This window comes from Lolium perenne, chromosome 2 (genome assembly GCF_019359855.2).
Source record: "Lolium perenne isolate Kyuss_39 chromosome 2, Kyuss_2.0, whole genome shotgun sequence".
Classification (NCBI taxonomy): Eukaryota; Viridiplantae; Streptophyta; class Magnoliopsida; order Poales; family Poaceae; genus Lolium; species Lolium perenne.
The window spans coordinates 182,222,593-182,245,328 of NC_067245.2; positions in this window are offsets into that span (position 1 = coordinate 182,222,593).

Genomic DNA, 22,736 nt, shown 5'->3' on the forward strand with positions numbered 1-22,736 from the left:
TTGGACCGGGGTCCACAGTTCACTAGAGGTGTCTCTCCCATAAGACGAACAGCATGTTGGGTGAACAAATTACAGTTGGGCAATTGACAAATAAAGAGAGCATGACCATGCACATACATATCATGATGAGTATAGTGAGATTTAATTGGGCATTACGACAAAGTACATAGACCGTCATCCAACTGCATCTATGCCTAAAAAGTCCACCTTCAGGTTATCATCCGAACCGCCTCCAGTATTAAGTTGCTAACAACAGACAATTGCATTAAGTATGGTGCGTAATGTAACTAGTGACTACATCCTTGAACATAGCACTAATGTTTTATCCCTAGTGGCAACAGCACAACACAACCTTAGAACTTTCTGTCACTGTCCCAGGTGTCAATGCAGGCATGAACCCACTATCGAGCATAAGTACTCCCTCTTGGAGTTACAAGCATCTACTTGGCCAGAGCATCTACTAGTAACGGAGAGCATGCAAGATCATAAACAACACATAGATATAACTTTGATAATCAACATAACAAGTATTCTCTATTCATCGGATCCCAACAAACGCAACATATAGAATTACAGATAGACGATCTTGATCATGTTAGGCAGCTCACAAGATCCGACAATGAAGCACAATGGGGAGAAGACAACCATCTAGCTACTGCTATGGACCCATAGTCCAGGGGTAGACTACTCACACATCACACCGGAGGCGACCATGGCGGCGTAGAGTCCTCCGGGAGATGATTCCCCTCTCCGGCAGGGTGCCGGAGGCGATCTCCTGGATCCCCCGAGATGGGATCGGTGGCGGCGGCGTCTCTGGAAGGTTTTCGGTATCGTGGCTCTCGGTACTGGGGGTTTCGTCACGGAGGCTTTTTATAGGCGGAAGGGCAGGTCAAGAGGCGGCACGGGGGCCCCACACCACAGGGCCGCGCGGCCAAGGGGGGGCCGCGCCGGCCTATGGTGTGGCCCCTCTTCGTCTCTCCTTCGGACTTCTGGAAGCTTCGTGAGAAAATAGGCCCCTGGGCTTTGATTTCGTCCAATTCCGAGAATATTTCCTTACTAGGATTTCTGAAACCAAAAACAGCAGAAAACAACAACTGGCACTTCGGCATCTTGTTAATAGGTTAGTTCCAGAAAATGCACGAATATGACATAAAGTGTGCATAAAACATGTAGATAACATCAATAATGTGGCATGGAACATAAGAAATTATCGATACGTCGGAGACGTATCAGTGTGATGCGTACAGCAGCAAGTTTCCCTCAGTAAGAAACCAAGGTTTATCGAACCAGTAGGAGTCAAGAAGCACGTCGAAGGTTGATGGCGGCGGGATGTAGTGCGGCGCAACACCAGGGATTCCGGCGCCAACATGGAACCTGCACAACACAACCAAAGTACTTTGCCCCAACGAAACAGTGAGGTTGTCAATCTCACCGGCTTGCTGTAACAAAGGATTAACCATATTGTGTGGAAGATGATTGTTTGTAGAAAACAGTAGAATAAGTATTGCAGTAGATTGTATTTCAGTAAAGAGAATTGGACCAGGGTCCACAGTTCACTAGAGGTGTCTCTCCCATAAGACAAACAGCATGTTGGGTGAACAAATTACAGTTGGGCAATTGACAAATAAAGAGGGCATGACCATGCACATACATATCATGATGAGTATAGTGAGATTTAATTGGGCATTACGACAAAGTACATAGACCGCCATCCAACTGCATCTATGCCTAAAAAGTCCACCTTCAGGTTATCATCCGAACCCCTTCCAGTATTAAGTTGCAAAGCAACAGACAATTGCATTAAGTATGGTGCGTAATGTAATCAACAACTACATCCTTAGACATAGCATCAATGTTTTATCCCTAGTGGCAACAGCACAACACAACCTTAGAACTTTCTCATCCTTTGTCCTGTGTCAATGCAGGCATGAACCCACTATCGAGCATAAATACTCCCTCTTGGAGTTACAAGCATCTACTTGGCCAGAGCATCTACTAGTAACGGAGAGCATGCAAGATCATAAACAACACATAGATATAACTTTGATAATCAACATAACAAGTATTCTCTATTCATCGGATCCCAACAAACGCAACATATAGAATTACAGATAGATGATCTTGATCATGTTAGGCAGCTCACAAGATCCGACAATGATAGCACAATGGGGAGAAGACAACCATCTAGCTACTGCTATGGACCCATAGTCCAGGGGTAGACTACTCACACATCACACCGGAGGCGACCATGGCGGCGTAGAGTCCTCCGGGAGATGATTCCCCTCTCCGGCAGGGTGCCGGAGGCGATCTCCTGGATCCCCCGAGATGGGATCGGCGTTGGCGGCGTCTCTGGAAGGTTTTCCGTATCGTGGCTCTCGGTACTGGGGGTTTCGTCACGGAGGCTATTTGTAGGCGGAAGGGCAGGTCAAGAGGCGGCACGAGGGCCCCACACCACAGGGCCGCGCGGCCAAGGGGGGGCCGCCGCCCTAGGGTGTGGCCCCCTCGTGGCCCCTCTTCGTCTCTCCTTCGGACTTCTGGAAGCTTCGTGGCAAAATAGGACCCTGGGCGTTGATTTCGTCCAATTCCGAGAATATTTCGTTACTAGGATTTCTGAAACCAAAAACAGCAGAAAACAAGAATCGGCACTTCGGCATCTTGTTAATAGGTTAGTTCCAGAAAATGCACGAATATGACATAAAGTGTGCATAAAACATGTAGATAACATCAATAATGTGGCATGGAACATAAGAAATTATCGATACGTCGGAGACGTATCAGTCCTTTAGAGGTGGTGTATGGTTTCAAACCCATTACTCCACTTGACTTGTTGCCTTTACCCATACATGAGAGAGTTAATATGGAGGCATCTAAGAGGGCAGATTTTGTGCGAAAGATCCATGTGAAGACTAAAGAGTTGATAGAGAAGAAAGGCAAGAGCAATGCTTCAAGGATGAACAAGAAGCGCAAGGAGATGTTGTTCAAGCCTGGTGATATGGTCTGGGTACATTTTCGCAAGGATAGGTTCCCGAAGCTGCGGAAGTCTAAATTGAAGCCTCGTGGTGCTGGTCCTTACAAAGTGCTTGCCAAGATCAATGATAATGCATACTCGATAGATCTTCCAGTTGATGAGTTTGGTGTGAGTAATTCTTTCAATATTGCTGATTTGACACCATATAACAGAGAAGACCTTGGAGCGTCGGGGTCGACGCCTTTTGAAGGGGGGGGGAGATGATGAGGACATCCCTACCACACTACCACCTTCGTCATTACCAAATGAAGATGAACCTACTGTGAAGCTCAAGTCCAGTGAAGTTAGGATTGGACCTATTACAAGAGCTCGTGCGAAGCTACTTAAACAACATGTGAACTTGTTCCTAAATGATACTTTGATTGATCAGAACTTTATACTACCTAAGTGCTATTACTTATGTATCATCAGGTATGAAGAGGAGACAAGCATCGCACGAGGAGGATCACCTTTGATCATGGTATCACAAAAGAGTTTCTAAAAAGAAATAGTTTTATTTTGGCACAAAATATTTACCAAATGGCTTACACTTCTATGTGTAACTTTTAAAATATTAAATACTATTTTGGTTTCCTAAAATAAAATGGAATGACCCATATTTTATCCTTTTTCAACTATGGATCATTCTAGTCTTCTAAAAACCCTCTACCATTTCAAAAGTTTCCAAGTAATCCTATCAAATCAAATCCATAGACACCAAAATAAATGGTATTTGAATCTGTGATCAAGATCACACCTCCATATAGTCTTAACCTTGGAAATTTACTTTTTGTCTAACAAATCAATCTCCATTGGTATACCTATCTCTGCAAGAAAATTTTCAACTTGTCCTACCATTCTGATAATCTTCTAGACTATCACCACCACTCCTTCACCTCCCTACCCTTTTTTGCTTTTTCAAATAACAAGTTGGCACTATCACCATCACCACCACCTTATTACCCCTCTTTTTATTTTTGTTTTCTTTCCAAACCTTGTGAGTTTGTGAGACCCTTGCCATGACATGATCTCTACTCTCTCCACTCACCATATCCACCCCTCTCTATTTCTTTTTCCTTCCCTCTTGTTTGCAAAACCCTAGCTAGCCATGAGTATCAAAATCAACAATCCCCTTAGGTATCACCATTTCTACTTCTCATCAAAATTTTGCAACTTGAGTACAATCATCTTCTTTCGGCTCATGCCTTTGGAAAATCCTTGCTCAACCCCACACCACCACCTTGCACCATCTAGTAACCACCTCTCTGATTTATTTTCCACCAAATAAATCACATTTAAACTACCTCTCTTTTCTCTCCCTCTCTCTCTCAAATTTGCATCAAACATGGCCAGGCCATGGTGCCCATGCACCACCCATCATCCCTGCACCCTCTTGGCCCGCACCCCACCCCTCTTGGACCCTCCCTGGACCGCCCCTCTCTTCTGCCTAGGCCCAGGGACGAGCAGCCCAGCCCTATCGACCCAAACCCTAGCCTCCAGGAGACGTGCACGCTCCCGAACCTCTCACGCGCACGCTGCACCCTTCCCGCTTGACCCCCTCCTTTCCCGCGCGCCTGCTGACGTCTACAGCATGACATCACCACGCCCCCACCTCCCCAACGTCAGCAACTCGCCCTCCATTGGCCACCTCCACCACCGTGCTCTGCCTTTGGCTGTAGCCACCACCCACACCCCGCCCGCACGGCTATAAGAAGCCCGCCCCTGGACACTTTCCTCTCCACACCACCACTTCCCCCTCCACTCCCTCTCCCCACGCCCAGGAGATCAGCAACACCCCCTGGCCCCTGCTCGCTGGAGATGAACGCGCCGGCCTGGTCACCCCAAGGATGGCGAGCCAAGCTGCGCTCACCCCGGCCCCGTTTTCCCCTCCCTCTCTATTCCATTTTGGTTGCCATGTTCTGCCAGCCCTAAGACACCCTTTTTCCATGCCCAGGACCGCCGGTAGCCGCCGCCAACCTCGCCGGACCGAGAGCTGCTGCGAGCCAACTCCGCCGGGAAGAGCAGCTGCAGCCGAGGAGAATGCCGCCGAGCTGCCCTGCACCGCGCCTGGGACGCAACCGCCCCCGCCCTGCCGTCGCCGGCAAGTCTGCCTCCCGCCGGTAAGCCTAGCCCACCCCTCCATGTCGCCTCTATCCGCCGCCCGCATCGCTGCATGGCACCGCGAGGAAGATGGCCTCGTGCCAACCGTGCGCGTGCATGGCCCAAGTGGCCATGCTGGCCATGCAACGGCCTGGCCCACCTCGGGGCCCTTCTCCCTTTATTTCTTTTTTTTCACACCTCCACCTGGGGAAACCTCCTGGGCCGGCCCACGTTTCAAATTCGCGCGGCCCAGAGTTTCCTGCCCCTTTTATTAGTTTAAAAGTGTTGTTAAATGTGTTAAAACCCAGAGAACCAAATTGAGCATAACTTGAGATCTACACATTCAAATCGAGTGAAACAAATTGTGTTAGTTCAAAAATTCAAATATCTTTCCAATGCCACTGGTCCCATATTTTTAGGATTTTTGTACGAATTTTCATACATTAAACATGATCACTGTATTCTGTTTAATGTTTGTAATTTCTAAAATTGTAGGATTAATATTTTTGGATGAATCCAATTGTGTTAATCTTGTTTTTATACTGTCCCTTTAGGAAAAATACTAATACTCTCCGTTTATGAAAGTATGTCTCTATTTGCAAATGTGTGTGTGTCACATGCAAAGTTAGAATTAAAATCCTTTTTGAATTATTCAAAACCCTTGCCATCTTTTTGTTTTAAAAATAGCCAACCTATGTTTTATTCTTGCCAAACAAAACCTTCCATTATTAACCCAAGTTCTATTGTTTTTCTTAAGATTTCAAAATGGTGTGCCATATTGTTTAGTATTGGGTAGTATTTTTGCTAGCAAAATAAAATAGGAAAAATGATTTGTGCCTTTCCAAAAATGTTTGAAAATAAGAGATGAATGCTTTTGATGCAAAACCAATTCACTTGTCTCCTTGGTGGTGTTATCTACCCGGGGGTATATAACTTGTGCCTTGGTAATACCCATACAGGCATTTTCTTATTTTTGATGCCCTCATGCTTTTATTTCAGTAACATAAATTGGGTTTTCTAGATTAAAACTCTTAAATTGTTTTGTAGTATCTTTAAGTCCTTTGTATGTTAGCCCTTAGTATAGTGATTAGCTATTGATTGTTGATTGTTGAAAGTTTGAAATTGTTGGTGCAATGTGTTGATTGTGTTCCTCTTTAATTCACGGCGATAGATTCAGGCATTGTCGAGTTGAAAGGAGAGGATGGATTTGAAGAATTTGAAGAAGTCCAGGGACAAACAAGCCAACCAAGGCTAGCCATCTCTTGATCTCTGAATGTTGAATCACATATTGTGGTTACTTTGTTGTTATTCTTGTCTCTCAATATATTTTGTGTGGTATCTACTTATGTTGATGGAGCGTGCTCACCATGAGCATGTTGGATTCTCTTTGACACCTCACCTACCATCCCCTTTAGGGAAATGGTGGTCATTATCATGATCTTGGTGTACCCTCTAAGTGTGAGGGGTATGCCCACTTATCTTTTGTGTGTCGACCTCATGACACCCTTCTTGAACCCCTTGTTGATGTTATGCATACTTACTCTTGAGTGTGTTGAACCCCTTGTTGATGTTCTGCATACTTACTCTCGAGTATGTTGAACCCCTTGTTGATCTTATGCATGCATACCCTGAGCATGTATGCCCCCTTGACCATCTATATTATCATCTTCTTAGCGGTATGATGATTAACATCTTGAACCTTGTTGACTCTTCCAACTTATGTTGATCATATACATGCTTACCCCAAGCATGTATGACCCCCTTTTGACACCGCAATAATCATCTCTTTAGTGGTATGATGGTTAGCATCACGCCCTTGTTGATAGCCTTGTTCTCCACAATAAAACCTTAGGTTGGGAAATCCCGATGTTTTATGTTTTGGAAAGACTTTGAAAACCTTGGGAAGATGTTGTCTTGCCCAAGTGTTGTTTCAAGAGAAAGGTCTTGGTGTTTTCAGAAAGTGGTGTATGGTTGGTTGTTGGCCGCCAAAGGTTGTGTGAGTAAAAAAAATGAGTTTCAAAGAAGCACTGCGTATAAGTGTTCCCCATCACAACTTTTACAGCGCAACCATAGCTACTCCAACGTGGGCACGGGGCTTACCTTGACGTTTGTTCTTCTTAGCATGAGGCACCGCACAACTATACAAGGGTACGGTTACCCCCGAGTCCGGGTTGTCATGGTTGGGACAATAGTATAATGGGAGGCCTTCGGGGCTCCCCCGTCCGGAAGACACTATGGGTCTCCTGGCTTGGCGGTGGAGCCACGCTCAAAAGGAGGTGAGCTTCCACGGTGCCGGGGAGGTACATACTCCATAGGGTAGGACCTCGTGTTAAGTCGAATGGGCGAAAGGTTATGTCCGGGTATCCGTCGTGGCATATGTCGTTATGCGAGGATGATGCCCACACGATAGGTATCCGGATAGTTATGGTGAAAGTGTGCAAACTCTGCAGAGTCAAAATTATTTGAATAGCCGCGTCCGCGGTCATGGACGGGTTGAAATGGCCATACTTAACCGGGGCTAGTTTTGTTTTAGAAAAGCTTTACAAAGAAAAAGAGAAAGTTGTTTTCGGAGTACCGGAAGGGTACAGGAAAGTGGTTGACCATGTGAAGATGGTCGGAAAGGAAATAAAAAGGGCTACTCCCATCCTAGTGTTTTATGTTGTAGAACTCTTTTGAAGTATCTTCTTTAACAAAGATATAGAGATGTCATAGAACACTCTTAGTGTCCCCTTCAACTGCGATGTTGGGATGCTATATCCACAAGAGAAACTACTTCTCTTTCTCATGCTATATCTAGAAGAGAAACTACTTCTCTTTCTCATGCTATATCCACAAGAGAAACTATTTCTCTTTCACATGCTATTTCCACAAGAGAAATTAGCTCTTCCCTCTTGTCATCTTAGATTAGCACTTGTTATCTTGCACCCTTGCAAAGTACCTTCGTGATGGTTTGCGAGTACAATTCCAATGTACTCACGGCTTTGTCCCTGGCTATTTACTTGGCCAGACTTGGTGGAACACGACGGATGAAGAAGGAGTTGGCGACGTCTATGCGAGCTAGGAACGTCTTCCCAGTCAATTGCCTGTAGGGTTTATGGCAGGTGACTTGGGCTCCGTGCTGTTGAAGTAAAGATGCTACTCTGATCTTTAGTTAGGCCCTTCGAGGCTATTATGTAAGTAATGGTCATGAGTCCTTATTGTAATTTTCGTATTCCGCTTTGTAATGGATGGTGTAATTTGATATCAGTTCGGTTATGTGTTCACGGCGCACTGATCATGGGATCGTGAACTGTATACACAACATGGTATTTCGGACAGCTAGTCCGGGGTCCCCACAGAGCTGGTATCAGAGCTATCCTGACTGTAGGAGATCTTAGTTAGCATGGACGTTAGTTAGGAAACTAGTACTTGAAAAAAAACTATTTCCAGAAATCAAATTCCCTCTTTAGTAAATGGAAGAATAGCTTCCAATTTTCTTATCCCATCAAAACTTCAAATTCTTACCTCACTCTTTGATTTCCAAAGAATTTGAAAACTTTTGACTCTACTACCTCACCTTGTTCCAAAACTAGGTTTTGGACGATGTCCCCAACTCAGACCGGAGACTCGAACTCAAAGATGGATCAATCTTTCAGGAAGACTCATGTATCTCCAACGGCAACTATTGAAGGTTGGACACCAACTCATCCGCATGCATATGGGGATGATAATGGCATGTCTTTGGTTGTCAACAAAGTCTGTCAAGGAGCTGACCTTGTTCCTCCGTGGACATGCACTTTTTGCAGTCATCTGGGATCAAGTCCTTAGTTCTTGACTAGTAATTTTTAGGCCAGCAACGAGAAGATCTTGACTTCGGGAGCACCTCAATAGCTACCCCTCTAAAGACCTCACGTTCCTAGGATGTTGAGACTAGGAGTCCTACACAGTTTTAGCCTCTGCCTCAACATCAACGACTCAACACCAGGCTGCATCACCACCATCTGCTTCGAGAATCCTTGTTGAAGACGCCAACATATGTGACCAGCCCCAAACCTATAGGATGGATAGGACAAACTCAATCACTTTGATTGAGCTACTCGATGTATTAGGCATCCCTAGATGCTTAGAGTGTCTTGCTTGGTGTGATGATTGCTTATAGTTCCCTAGTGTGCTTCTTTGAGTGACCTTTATCTGTTTGTTGTGTGTATGATCGTCTTGATCCTTCGGCCTGAAAAATACTCTTAGTGTGATAACCCAGCATAGGAAGCCTCCCTAAGATGTTTTCACCCTCACCTACCTCGCCGATGTATTGCTAACTTCTAGTTAGTTGGATAGGTTAACGAAAGGCTCTAACTCTAACCACGTTAGCAGTTGTTTTTCAACCATCAGAAAAACTAACCCAGACCCCTATCTACGCTGACTATCTTCAAGATCAGCTGGAGCATCTCTACTACACCAAGAAAGAAGAAGCCATACCTTCAAGAATGACTGCACCTCTGCGAGAAGACATACTATTTTGGACTAACCTTGGAGCATAATCGCGCTAACCTCGAGGATATCTTCTTGAAACCACCCTCTAACACACCGTCTAACAAGCTGAGAGAACAATAGCGTCAAAGCCAAGCTACATCACATGGTTCTTCTGCTCCTCATCAAGTGAAGCTCCTGAAGATACTTCAAGACTCAAGATTTTGGGCGTAGTTTGCCCGCTAACTTCTTAGCTAGTAGAAGTCAGCACCGACCCTCAAGCTCAAGATTGTCTTCGACGACCTCAGTTGCTGCTTCATATGGATATAAACCAGGCGTTTCGTCGACTTACTAACTCACCGCGCGTCCCAAACGGTTTAGTTAACACCTTGAGTGCCTCTTGAAGTTGTGGTCTGCATGTTTCCCCCGAAGATTCTTCAACTAAATGCGGAAGATCAATGACTTATTCAGAAGCCCCAAACAGTACCGCAAGGCAGAAGCTTTGAGTTTTTCCAAAAGCCCGATGACAAATCTTAAGGGTGGAAGACCTCGTCTTCCACTAAAAATTGGAGCTAACCCAAAAATCTTCAACCTTTCTAAAACACCGTTGGAAACTTGGGATGCGTTAACTCTCCTTGAAGCGGTGGATTGTAGATCGCCCCCTAAAGATGTTTTCAACTCAAGACAGGTGATCAATGACTCCTTCGAAAGCACCGACAAGACCCGTGGCCGAAGCTTGGAGTTTTCAAAAACCTCCCCTGATAAACAATTTTAAGGGTGGAAGACTTCGTCTTCTATTAAATTTAAGCTAACTCTAAAAAGTTTTCAACCCTCCTCAACCCTGATAAACAATTTTAAGGGTGCACTAACCCTCCCACAGTCTTGAACCTCCGCTAGGATCGTGAAGAAGCTACAGATCCAATACCTGCATGGAGTAGTCAACCTCTTCACGAAGCTTGCCCTCGGCCAGAAGTTACCATGTCTCTCAGAAGCTGAAGTTGCAACCCTCTCAACAACGGCACTTCTACAGAAGAATCGAGTCTAACTTTAGTTAAACTTTGCAACCCCTCTAGTTCTACGCTTACTAATCTCGGGACGAGATTATTTTAAGGGTGGAAGATCTGTAACACCCCAACTTTTGCAACCCTGTTTATTTGTCCTTAGTGCAAAAATTAGGGGGAACAAAAACTTTTTCTAAAGGACTAATTAAGATGATTTGTCTTGTTCTGCCTGTAATTATATTGCCTTGATCTGCTGGTAGATGAATTATCTTGATTTGCTTGTTAAGTTTTGTCTTGAGCTACCCCGAAGAACAACACCCCTAGTAGTAAAACAAGCAACTCACTAAATAAAACACATGTGTGACCCTGGAACATTCTTTTCCTTTAATAAATCCTATGCTTGGTGTTTTCCCCATAAGTACCTCAACACACTATTTCTAGTCTACAGAAAAATAGTGAAGCTATGGTCACTCTTGTATTACCTTAACCTCCTCTCTTTCAAATAATTAAACCTTTTGGCCAAAACCCCAAAAACCACTTTTTGCTTTGTCCTATGACTTAAAATCTTAATTTAAAGGATTTAGTCAAAAACCCTTCTTTTAAACTTGACTATGATCACCTTTGATCATGGTATCACAAAAGAGTTTCTAAAAAGAAATAGTTTTATTTTGGCACAAAATATTTACCAAATGGCTTACACTTCTATGTGTAACTTTTAAAATATTAAATACTATTTTGGTTTCCTAAAATAAAATGGAATGACCCATATTTTATCCTTTTTCAACTATGGATCATTCTAGTCTTCTAAAAACCCTCTACCATTTCAAAAGTTTCCAAGTAATCCTATCAAATCAAATCCATAGACACCAAAATAAATGGTATTTGAATCCGTGATCAAATACCCATGGCATTGCCTTTGCCATTAATACATCTCACATATCCATCAATCAAGATCACACCTCCATATAGTCTTAACCTTGGAAATTTACTTTTTGTCTAACAAATCAATCTCTATTGGTATACCTATCTCTGCAAGAAAATTTTCAACTTGTCCTACCATTCTGATAATCTTCTAGACTATCACCACCACTCCTTCACCTCCCTACCCTTTTTGCTTTTTCAAATAACAAGTTGGCACTATCACCATCACCACCACCTTATTACCCCTCTTTTTATTTTTGGTTTCTTTCCAAACCTTGTGAGTTTGTGAGACCCTTGCCATGACATGATCCCTGCCCTCTCCACTCACCATATCCACCCCTCTCTGTTTCTTTTTCCTTCCCTCTTGTTTGCAAAACCCTAGCTAGCCATGAGTATCAAAATCAACAATCCCCTTAGGTATCACCATTTGTACTTCTCATCAAAATTTTGCAACTTGAGTACAATCATCTTCTTTCGGCTCTTGCCTTTGGAAAATCCTTGCTCAACCCCACACCACCACCTTGCACCATCTAGTAACCACCTCTCTGATTTATTTTCCAACAAATAAATCACATTTAAACTAGGGATTTCTATTTTTGTGCCCCTGGTTCGTTAGTTGTACTCAGTTTTCCCCAGTCCCTTAGTTTTTCCTCAGTTTTCCCCTCTAGTTTGAAACACGCACAAGTGTTGGAACGGCCGGTAGCCGTCAGGTCAGAGGCCTTGACCGTTAGTCTGACCGGGTGGGGCCGCACAGGGGTAGCTCCTCCCTGACCATCTCGTGCTGACGGGTAGGGTCAGGAGACACGTCGGAGCAGCCATCCATCTATCGCTGACGTGTGGGCCATTTTATTTCTTGATTTTATACGAGGTGCTGCCAATGACAAATGGGGCCGCTCTATAGGGCTGCCGCAGCCAATGACCAGTGGGGTCGTATATTTTTCAGGAAAAGACATATATTACCGCTCTGTGGGGCTGCCGCAACCAATGACCAGTGGGGTCGTCTATTTATTTAGAGAAAATCATATATTGCCGCTCTGTGGGGCCTCCGCAGCCAATGACCAGTGGGGTCATATATTTTTCAGGAAAAGACATATATTGCCGCTCTGTGGGGCTGCCGCAGCCAATGACCAGTGGGGTCGTCTATTTATTTAGAGAAAATCATATATTGCCGCTCTGTGGGGCCTCCGCAGCCAATGACCAGTGGGGTCGTCTATTTTTCAGGAAAAGACACATATTGCCACTCTGATATATGTCTTTAGAGAATATCATAGAGAGAAGCAACAAGTTCGCTAATTAATTATTCTTAAGCTAGACCAGAGAACCGCTGGCAGCTCGTTCCGCACCGTCGGACGGAGCAGCCATCGCCAGCGCCTCATCGCGCCGCCGGCTCTGTCCCTCGGCGGCGTCGGACGGACTGCGGCGCTGCACGTCAACCACGGGTCTAGCACTTGTTTCGTCCGCACGCATTGTACCCACCGCAGGAAAGTCCGCCGCAAGAAGATCCGCCGCCCACGACGACCGGGATTTGTTCCGTGCACCAATTGGTAGTATAGCTTGGTAAGACCTCCGCTTCTGCCTCCCCCGCCCCCTAATCGATTCGGTTCCCATAATTTATTGGAGTTTGCAGGTACGAAATAGTCCTCAATGTCTGGTCGTAGCGGGTACACCAGCGAGGGTGGGGATACGATCATGTCGTGGCCACGTTCTACTTCTCCTACCTCGTCGGAAGTGCAGGTATCTAGCTTTAGCTCTCTGTACTACCGTTGAATTTGAAGTGCCGCCATGGCCTGTTGGAGTGATTTCAGTTGTTCTTTTTTCCATTATTGTTACAGTTAGCCAGGCAAGCCGATGATCCATGGTACATTTGAAAGAGCAAAGTCTAAACCCCGTGTTTTGTGCGTTTGATGACAACACTTGAGTTATCTCACCGTATGCCTTGAGTATCATTGCTAGATTTACAAGTGCACGGTGACCTCGCTGGACACTTCAAGATCGGAGAACTGAAGCGTAGTTATAGGTAGCTGTAGGTTTTCCGGTTTTGTGTGTGTTTCGCGAGCTGACATGGTTGGAGAGAAAAAGGGAAGAAAACCAGTTTTAGCCAGGCCGGTACTACCGGTACATATAGCGGTAGTAACTCTACCCCTATTGGTACCGCCTCACGGTACCGCTCTGAGTTCTGCGCTGGATTTGTCCCTCAGTACGAGTTACGGTACCTCTGCGGTACCTGGAGCGGTAGTACCGCTCACGAGCGGTAGTACCGCTCATGAGCGATAGTACCGCTCACGAGCGGTAGTACCGCCCATGGTACCGCCTAGGTACCGTAACTAGTTACGGCAGTACCGCTCTGGTACCGCTCCGGTACCGCTTTGGATCCAGTAAGGTTTGGACCCCATTGCGGTACCTCGAGCGGTACCTCTAGCGGTAGTACCGCTCTGCGTCCACGTGGACCAGATCTGAGGAATTCGAACTCAGAGCGGTAGTACCGCTTTCCAAAAGCGGTAGTACCGCTTAGGCAAAAACTGGACATAACGGTTGGATTTGGAGGAGCCTATTTAAGGGCCCCTTCTTCCCCAATTCGTTTTTATCTCTTCCCTCTCTCTCTCCTCCATTGTTGCTGAGCTTAATCCTTGAGGATCTCCCCAACCATCCAACCAATCTTGCTCAAATTTTGAGGAGTGGTGGAGGAGACCTCGATCTATAGTTCTACCAAGAGAGATTTCACCAATACTTTCTATTCCTTAGTGGATCTTGGTGTTAGGGTTCCTATTGTGGGACATTGGAGGAAGTGCATCCATGGAGGCTAGCTTGGTGTTGTACTAGCTCCATGGATTGTTGGGAGCCTCCTTGTGGTGTGGAGCTCGCCCCAACCTTGTGAAGGAATCACCGCCTTGACCGGTGCCTTAGTGGAGAAGGGGGAGCAACTTTGTGGAGCTCTCTCGAGGAAGAAGGTGAGGCCTTCCTTCGTGGTGTGGCCGCCTAGCCTCTTGTGTGAGGCTAGCACCTCCTCAACGCAGACGTACTCCCTTTTGTGGGAGGAACTGCGGGAAACAAACCTCGCCTCGTCTCTGCGCCCTCCGGTTGTCCCGCTCCTTACTCTTACTATCTTGTGATTGTTCCTTTGCTTGTTGCACTTGTTCTAGGATCATTGTAGGATCACCAACACCACTAAAGCAATCACCTTTATCTTCCATTGCACTAAAATTGAAAAAGACTAAAACTTGACTTAGCAACCATTCACCCCCCTCTTGTTCGCTATGATCCATTAAATTGGTATCAGAGCGAGGTTTTCTTGCTCGGGCTTTACCGCCTAAGAAATGGCCGAACAAGATGCGGGTGTGGCGAATGGGTCACCTTCCCTTGTGCCACCCGCTCCATCATCTCCCGTCGATACCACAACGGCTACGTTGGATGACCTCAAGAAATTGGAGTCATCCATCGTTAACCAAATGAAGGCGATGATGATGGAGTTGGTTGCTCAAAAACCAAACCCTAGTGTTGATCCTCAAGCAAGTGCCGAGAACCCCCCACCAAAAGCTACCCCCTTTCCTCTTGTTGATTTTGTCGCGCAAGCGACAAAAGATCCACAAAAGGAAGGGCTTGGGGAGACCGACACTTCAACAAAGGGGAAGGATGAGACACCGGTTGCGGAACGTCTAGGGGGTTATCATGAGGTGCCACCACCAAGTGATTACACCATAAACGTTCCAATACCTATGCCACATATCTTGTCGCATGGTTCACCACCGTTACTTGAGTCAAATAACTTTGAAAATTGGCAATTCTTGATGAAATCTCATGTGCGCGGCGCGTCTACCAAGCTTTGGCGCATTATTGAGGAAGGCTACTCACCACGAGATCCAAAGAAATTGACAAGAAGAGATGTGGTGGATGACCAACTCAATGCCACCGCCATCAATATGATTCACATGGCCGTCACGCCAAAGGACCGCGCTCATATCCGCTCGCTCAAGACCGCCAAGGAAGCATGGGATAAACTCGACAAGCTCTTCCTCGGAAATGCGAGCATCCAAAGCTCTCGTTTCGATGAAGTGAACAATATGGCCGACAATTTCGTCATGATTGAAGGAGAGACCCCCGAAGAAATGTATCGGCGCCTCATCGCTCTCGCCGTACAAATGCAAGATCTTGGAGCAACGGTCGTGGATGACCATTGGATCAAGCGCAAGTTCTACAACGCTCTCCTCCCTTATGAGGAGGTGAAGTTGACGGACATCCGCCAAAACGCCTCCTTCCGTGCTATGACATCCGATGAAGTTCTTAGCGAAGTCATCGTTTTGGACATCTCTAAGAAGAATGCAGAGGATCTCGTTGCTCGCACCCACAACACACGTAAGCCCAACCTTGCATTGAAGATGAAGGTACATGAGGCTACTGAAAGCGATGAGGATCCCATTGAGTGGGGACCGGATGATCTCAAGATCAATTATCATGAGCACATGGCTCTCGCCGCCAAGAAATTTTGGGATGGAAACAAGTCCCGAAGCACAAGACCAAGAAGATCACGTGATTCTCCAAGAAGCTTCTCCAAGAGCCCATGGGAGGGGCAAAAGGGAAGAACATGCTACAATTGCGGCGACAAGAGTCATTTTGTCGTGGATTGTATGTTTGAGAGAAGAGAAGATCATGGTGGAAGACTTATCCGCAAGGAAAAGTTCAAGTCACTCTCAAAAGGATTCTCCAAGTTCTCCCCCAAGTCCGATGACGACAAGGTCTCCTTCACCAAGAAGCCTAGAGCCTTCATCATTCGAGAAGAATACTCCTCCGATGAGGATGAAGAACGTAGGGACAAGAGCTCCAACAATGAAGGAGAGGGAGTGGCCGCCATCGCCATTACCACTCCCTCTATCTCCCTCTTCGACTCTCCAAATGAGAACCTCGCCACCAACAATGCTCGTTGCCTTATGGCAAAGGCATCCTCGGAGGTAAAATCCCCCTCCAAACCATCATCCTTGACTAATGCTCTATATATTGATGATGCCACTAGTCTCACCGTTAAACGTGAGATTATGGGTTTGGATACTTTTCTTACTAACATGCAAGGGGATACCAAGACTCATGTTGGGGCTCTCTTGAGCGAACTTGGTGCGGCACAAGACCTTATAGAGGAGAAGGAGAGATTGGAAAGGGAAGCGGCAAATGAGATTGCCTCTCTCAAAGAAGAGCTTGAAGACGAACAAAATTTGCGCATGTCACTTGAAGCTAGTGTCATCGTCCTTGAAGACTCCAACAAAGCTATTGTTTCTCAACTCACCAAGTATCGAGACGATGCTCTTGATTTGATTGGTGAGCTCAAAAAGAAGATGCTCTCTCTTGAGGAAGCCAACAAAGAAAAGGATGATGAAGATCCCAATTCTTGCCATGACGAGCTTGTTGATCAAGTTGCTTCCTTGAGGAAGCACAATGCTCTTCTCTTGGAGGTCAATGCTCTTCAAGAAGAAGCCTTGGATGAATATTACCGCTTGTGCAAAGAGAAGACCTCATGTTGCAACCATGAAGAAGAAATTTCCACTCTTGAGACCACCAAGGCCAAGCTATTGAGGTTGAGTAGCAAGCAAGAAGAGTCTTTGATGGAATGTCTCCGCATGAGCAAGGAGAAGGACACTTGTTGTGATCATGAGGAAGAAATAGCCGCCTTGAAGAGAAGGGAAGCCAAGCTCATGGAGGTAAATACCATGCAAGAGGAAGCTTTGAAGGAGTACTTTCCTTTGAGCAAGGACCGTGTGTGTTGCACTGATGAAAGTGACGTTGCCAAGATGGAGAGTGACAAGCGCTTACTCATGAAGATGAACGCTCTCCAAGAAGAAGCCTTGATGGAACATTTCCGGGTGAACAAGGCAAAGGAAGTCCAAGTGTTTGATATTTGCCACCCTCATCCGGAGCATGAAGAGGAAGTCAATCGTTTTAAGGCCAAAGTTGATAGGCTCCAAATTCAAGCCAAGTACTTAGAAGGAGTCATTGAAGCTAAAGATGGAGCCAAAGAGGGCTCTTACAATGAAGAAGGAGTGGCTACCAAGCCAAAGAGGAAGAGGAATAAGAGGACCAAGAAGAAGAAGAACAAGGGGAACATGAAGATCAACCTTGAGGAGAGTGACGCTAGCTCAAGAAGGGATGGAGTACCGAACTCCGCCTCGAAGGGTTTCACCGGCTCTAACAACCCTTCTCATGTTCTTTTTGTTGATTACTATGGACATATTCATGCTCGCTTTATTGGTCCTCCAAAGGACAATGTTGATTGGACTATTTGGGTTCTCAAACCCCTTGTTACTAACATGCTAGGACCCATTGAAAAATGGGTACCTAAATCCAAGACTTGATTCCTTGTAGGACTATGCTTCCGGTGGCGCTAAATGGGTGGTTGATAGTGGAGCCACAAGTCATATGACCGGAAGCAAAGATATTGTTGTCGACCTCGAGCCTTCTTACTCTACCGTATCATATGGCGACAACACGTGCTCTAAGGTATTGGGTCTTGGCAAGGTGGTGGTAACACCCGACATCTCACTTGTGAATGTTCTCCTCGTCGAGACCCTTGGTTACAATTTACTCTCCGTTCATCAAATTTCTCGTATGGGTCTATGCACATTCTTTGATGAACATATGGTGGTCCTCTTGTGGAGCAAGACACTCAATGTAGCTTTTGTTGGATATGTAGAGAACGGTTTGTATGTTGTCGATTTCTCCGGAAAGACAACATCTTCCGCTCTTTGCCTGTTCGCCAAAGGTGACAAGGGTTGGTTATGGCATCGCCGACTAGCCCATGTCAACATGAGGACTTTGCAAAGTCTCCACAAGGGTGGCCACATTCTCGGACTAAAAGAAGATGTCTCTTTTTGCAAAAATCGTGTTTGTAGGGCTTGCGTACAAGGAAAAATGCATGGAGCTCCTCACAAGGCCAAGACTATCATCTCTACCACAAGATGCTTGGAGCTCCTACATGTTGATCTCTTCGGTCCACCGTCTCATGAAAGTCTTGGAGGAAAGAAGTATTTCCTCGTCATCGTTGATGACTATTCACGCTATTGTTGGGTATTCTTCTTCAAGTACAAGAGCGAGACTCAACGGACCATGATGGAGTTTGCTAACCAAGTTCAACGCACGTACGACAACAAGATCCTCGCAATAAGGAGCGACAATGGAACGGAGTTCAAGAACTACACCTTGGATGACTTCCTCGGCGAAGAAGGAATCCAACACCAATACTCCACGCCATATACTCCCCAACAAAATGGGGTCGCCGAAAGGAAGAATCGAACCTTGATTGAAGCCGCCCGAACCATGATGATGGAGTACTGTTATCACCAGAAGTTGACCAAGTCAGAGGTGGGCCGCGATCAAGATGGGCTTAAAGATTATACATGGAAGAAAATACGTGAATCGGCCTTATATGAAAAGTTTGGGCTAGTTTGCCCTTGTATCTGTAATATAGTAGATCGCATCTTAGAGTAGAAGATAGAGTTTGATCCGTGCACGGTTAGGTGCACGCCTGAATTAGAAAGTACCCTGGACTATAAATATGTATCTAGGGTTTATGGAATAAACAACAACCAACGTTCAACCACAAATCAATCTCGGCGCATCGCCAACTCCTTCGTCTCGAGGGTTTCTATCGGTAAGCATCATGCTGTCTAGATCGCATCTTGCGATCTAGGCAGCACAAGCTTATTTACGTTGTTCATGCGTTGCTCGTACTGAAGCCTTTTTGATGGCGAGCAACGTAGTTATCTTAGATGTGTTAGGGTTAGCATTGTTCTTCGTATCATATGCTATCGTAATGCAACCCTTGCATATCTGGCCGCCCTTGCACCTATCTTAGGTGTAGGGGCGGCACCCCGCTTGATCATTATTTAGTAGATCCGATCTGTTACGGTTGCTCCTTGTTCTTCAAGGATTAGTTTAATATCTGCAATAGTTAGGCCTTACAAAGGGTTGGAGGATCCAGCGGCACGTAGGGTGTCGTTTGCTAGTCCCAGACAGGATGTTCCGGGGATCAACCTCGTGTTGGTTTTTAGGCCTTGTCTAGGATCAGCTTACGATCACCGTGCGTGGCCGCGAGGCCCAATCGTGAGTAGGATGATCCGATTATGCGGTGAAAACCCTAAATCGTCGTAGATCGTTTTAGCTTTATCTTGATCAAGCAGGACCACCATATATTCGTGCACCTCGTACGAATCATGGGTGGATCGGCTCCTTGAGCCGATTCACAGGATAACCTGAGAGCCGATCGAGGCTCGTATTTAATGTTTACGTGTATGCCATGCAGGAAATTAAGCGAGGCATCTCCATCACCTTCCTGACCAGGTATAGGTCAGGTGGCACGCCCTTGCACCAGCATCGGACGTGCGTACCAGAGGCTTTGCGGGCCGTCGCTCGGAGGGACTAGGGCCAGCCGCAGCCCTAAGTTGTTCCCGGCTCTACTGTGTTGCCCGTCGCTGCCCGCCGGTGGGTTTTGACCGCAACACATTCTGGCACGCCCGGTGGGACAAGCTTCGACATCAACCACATCGCCATCTACATCTGAGATGGCGGACGGCACCCCAGTCACGTACGAGGATCTGACCGACGAGCTCAAGAAGAAGTATGACGAGGTCAAAGTAATCCTCGAAGCCGACCTCATCGGCTCTTTTCACAGAACCCATTCACATGGCATCAGGTGGAAGGGGTTCTCGCCTGATGGTGCGCTCGATGGGATAGACCTCTCTGCCCCGTCAGAAGAACGCACCAGGTCCCTACGTCAGGAGATCAACTACATGGTGGCTCACTCGCTGCACCGCCACTCTGAGAACCTGGTGAACACGTTGGAGCGTGTCGCTCTCCGCGTGATCCAGGAGATCATGAGGCACCAGTACTCTCCGTCAGGACCAGCTCTCGGGACACATCAAGGAGAGATGCCACTCCAGTCCCGTCCACCGCTGCCATTTGCGTTGGCAGCACCAGAAGTGCCGAATTCACAGGCATTCGTCATCTACAAGATCGGTGGTGATCCTAGTGACTGCCAGTTCTTGCATGAGGCGCCTAAGGAGATCCCTCACGGGTACATGTGCACATACGTGCCAGACTGCGGTAACTGGGCGCTCACAAGCCAGGCCGCGACAGCAGTGACTTCTGGGAAGGCAGGAGGAACGTCAGCGACAGATCTTGAGAAGCAGACGTGGCTAACTAAGTATGCCACCCCGACGAACCTCCAGAGCTCAGCTCCTGCAGTTGGCTCAGAACTGGAAAAGCAAGCATGGCTGGCTAAGTACGCCACCCCGGCGAATCTTCAGATTTCGACTCCTGCAGCCAGCACCGCGGACCAGATCAGTATGATCCTGAGGGACCAGTTCGGCATGGTGCCGAAAAGGAGGACAATCGGCTATTCCAAGCCGTACCCCGATGAATACGAGTTGGTCCCACTACCACCCAAGTATCGGCTCCCTGACTTCTCCAAGTTCAGTGGATCAGATGGTTCCAGCTCCATCGAGCATGTGAGCCGATATTTGGCTCAGCTAGGAACGGCCTCAGCGTCGGATCCACTACGCGTGAGGTTCTTCGCACAGTCCCTCACGGGATCGGCTTTCGGGTGGTACACTTCGTTGCCGCCGGATTCGATCCGGACTTGGAAGCAGTTGGAAGAACAGTTCCACATGCAGTTTCACTCAGAAGCTTCCGAGTCTGGCCTTGCCGATCTAGCACAGATACGTCAGAAGCGTGGAGAAACTGTGGCAGAATACATCCAGCGCTTCAGAAATCTAAGGAACCGATGCTATTCGGCTCGTGTGACTGAAAAAGAAGCAGTCGAGTTGGCAGTGGTGGGCCTTGCCTCACAAATCAAGGATATGGCTTCCCAAGCAGACTACCCTTCACTGGCGCACATGGTTCAGAAACTGTCAGCATATGAACAGCGCCATCCGGACTTGTACGAGGACAAATTCAAGCGTGCGGTAGTCCTGGTTGAGGCAGATGAAGATGAAGGCTCTGCGGGAGATCAAGAGGTAGCAGTGGCTGAATGGACTCGGGGGGCAACCCCCGTGTCCTGCAAATGGGTTAAGCCACCAGGTCCGCCCAGAGGGTTCGATTTTGACGTGACCAAAACCGAGCAAATCTTCGACCTCCTACTCAAGGAGAAGTAGTTGAAGATACCCGAAGGTCTCAAATTCCCCACGGTACAGGAGCTGAACGGAAAGCCATACTGCAAATGGCATAATTCGCTCTCCCATGCCACCAACGACTGCAGGGTGTGGCGTCAGCAGATCCAAATGGCGATAGAACAAGGACGTCTGATTTTCAACCAGTACGCCATGAAGGTCGACACTCACCCCTTCCCCGCCGTTAACATGGTGGAGTCCACTTACCCTGAAGGTTGCCAGCCAGGATCCTCGTTCAGTATCAACATGGTAGGACCTGGGCACCACCCTGGCAAGGATGGAGACGAGGGCAGCTGCTCTCGTAGCAAGGACACAGAGGAGGCCGCTCCACGCGATCGGCTCCGTCACGATGACAAGCGCTACATCACAGAGGGAGAAGGTGAAGAACATAAGATATCAGCGACTCCTCTCTGATCACCTCCTCAATAAGTATGTGAGTCAATATGACCAACGCCGACGATCCAGCGATGATGATGAAAGAGACCGTCTGGCTAGAGAAGCCAGAAGACATCGTCGGCATGATCGTGATGAGGAGGAGTACGAGCGCCGTGCCAAGGAAAAATCAAGGGAGCAAGACGACAACGATAGGCACTGGGACTGCCCCTTCTTCAGACACTGCTGGGATTCAGGAATGAGCCGATTGCCTACAATCGGCAACTGCCCAGAATGTAACCAGAAGAAGAAGGAGGCAGCCAATGTGTCCGTGTTCCAACACTTAGGGCCTCTCCCGCCTCGAAACAAACGCGCTGAGTCCCCTCGGATGGAAGATCTCGAGGATTCGGAAGACGAGGGAGAAGAAGAAGACAGGTACCACCGGCCAAGGTGGTGCCCTGATGGACTCAGCCGTTCCCAAAAGCGCAGGGTTCAGCGATTGCGCGGCTTGGAGGAAGCCGAAAGGTTATACCTGCATACGCTAAGGAAGGCGCGACCTGATCTGGCCGCGAAAATTCAGCGAACCCTGGATGAAGAGGGTCGACCACGGAAAATGGAGTGGCGCCCCAAGCAAAGGAAAGCCGATGATGAAACATCGGCTGGCACAAACATGGTGTTCATCCTCCCTTCGGAGTTCAGTGCTCCAGGATTAGACGAGGCACCTGTGGCACAACTTGACTGCGG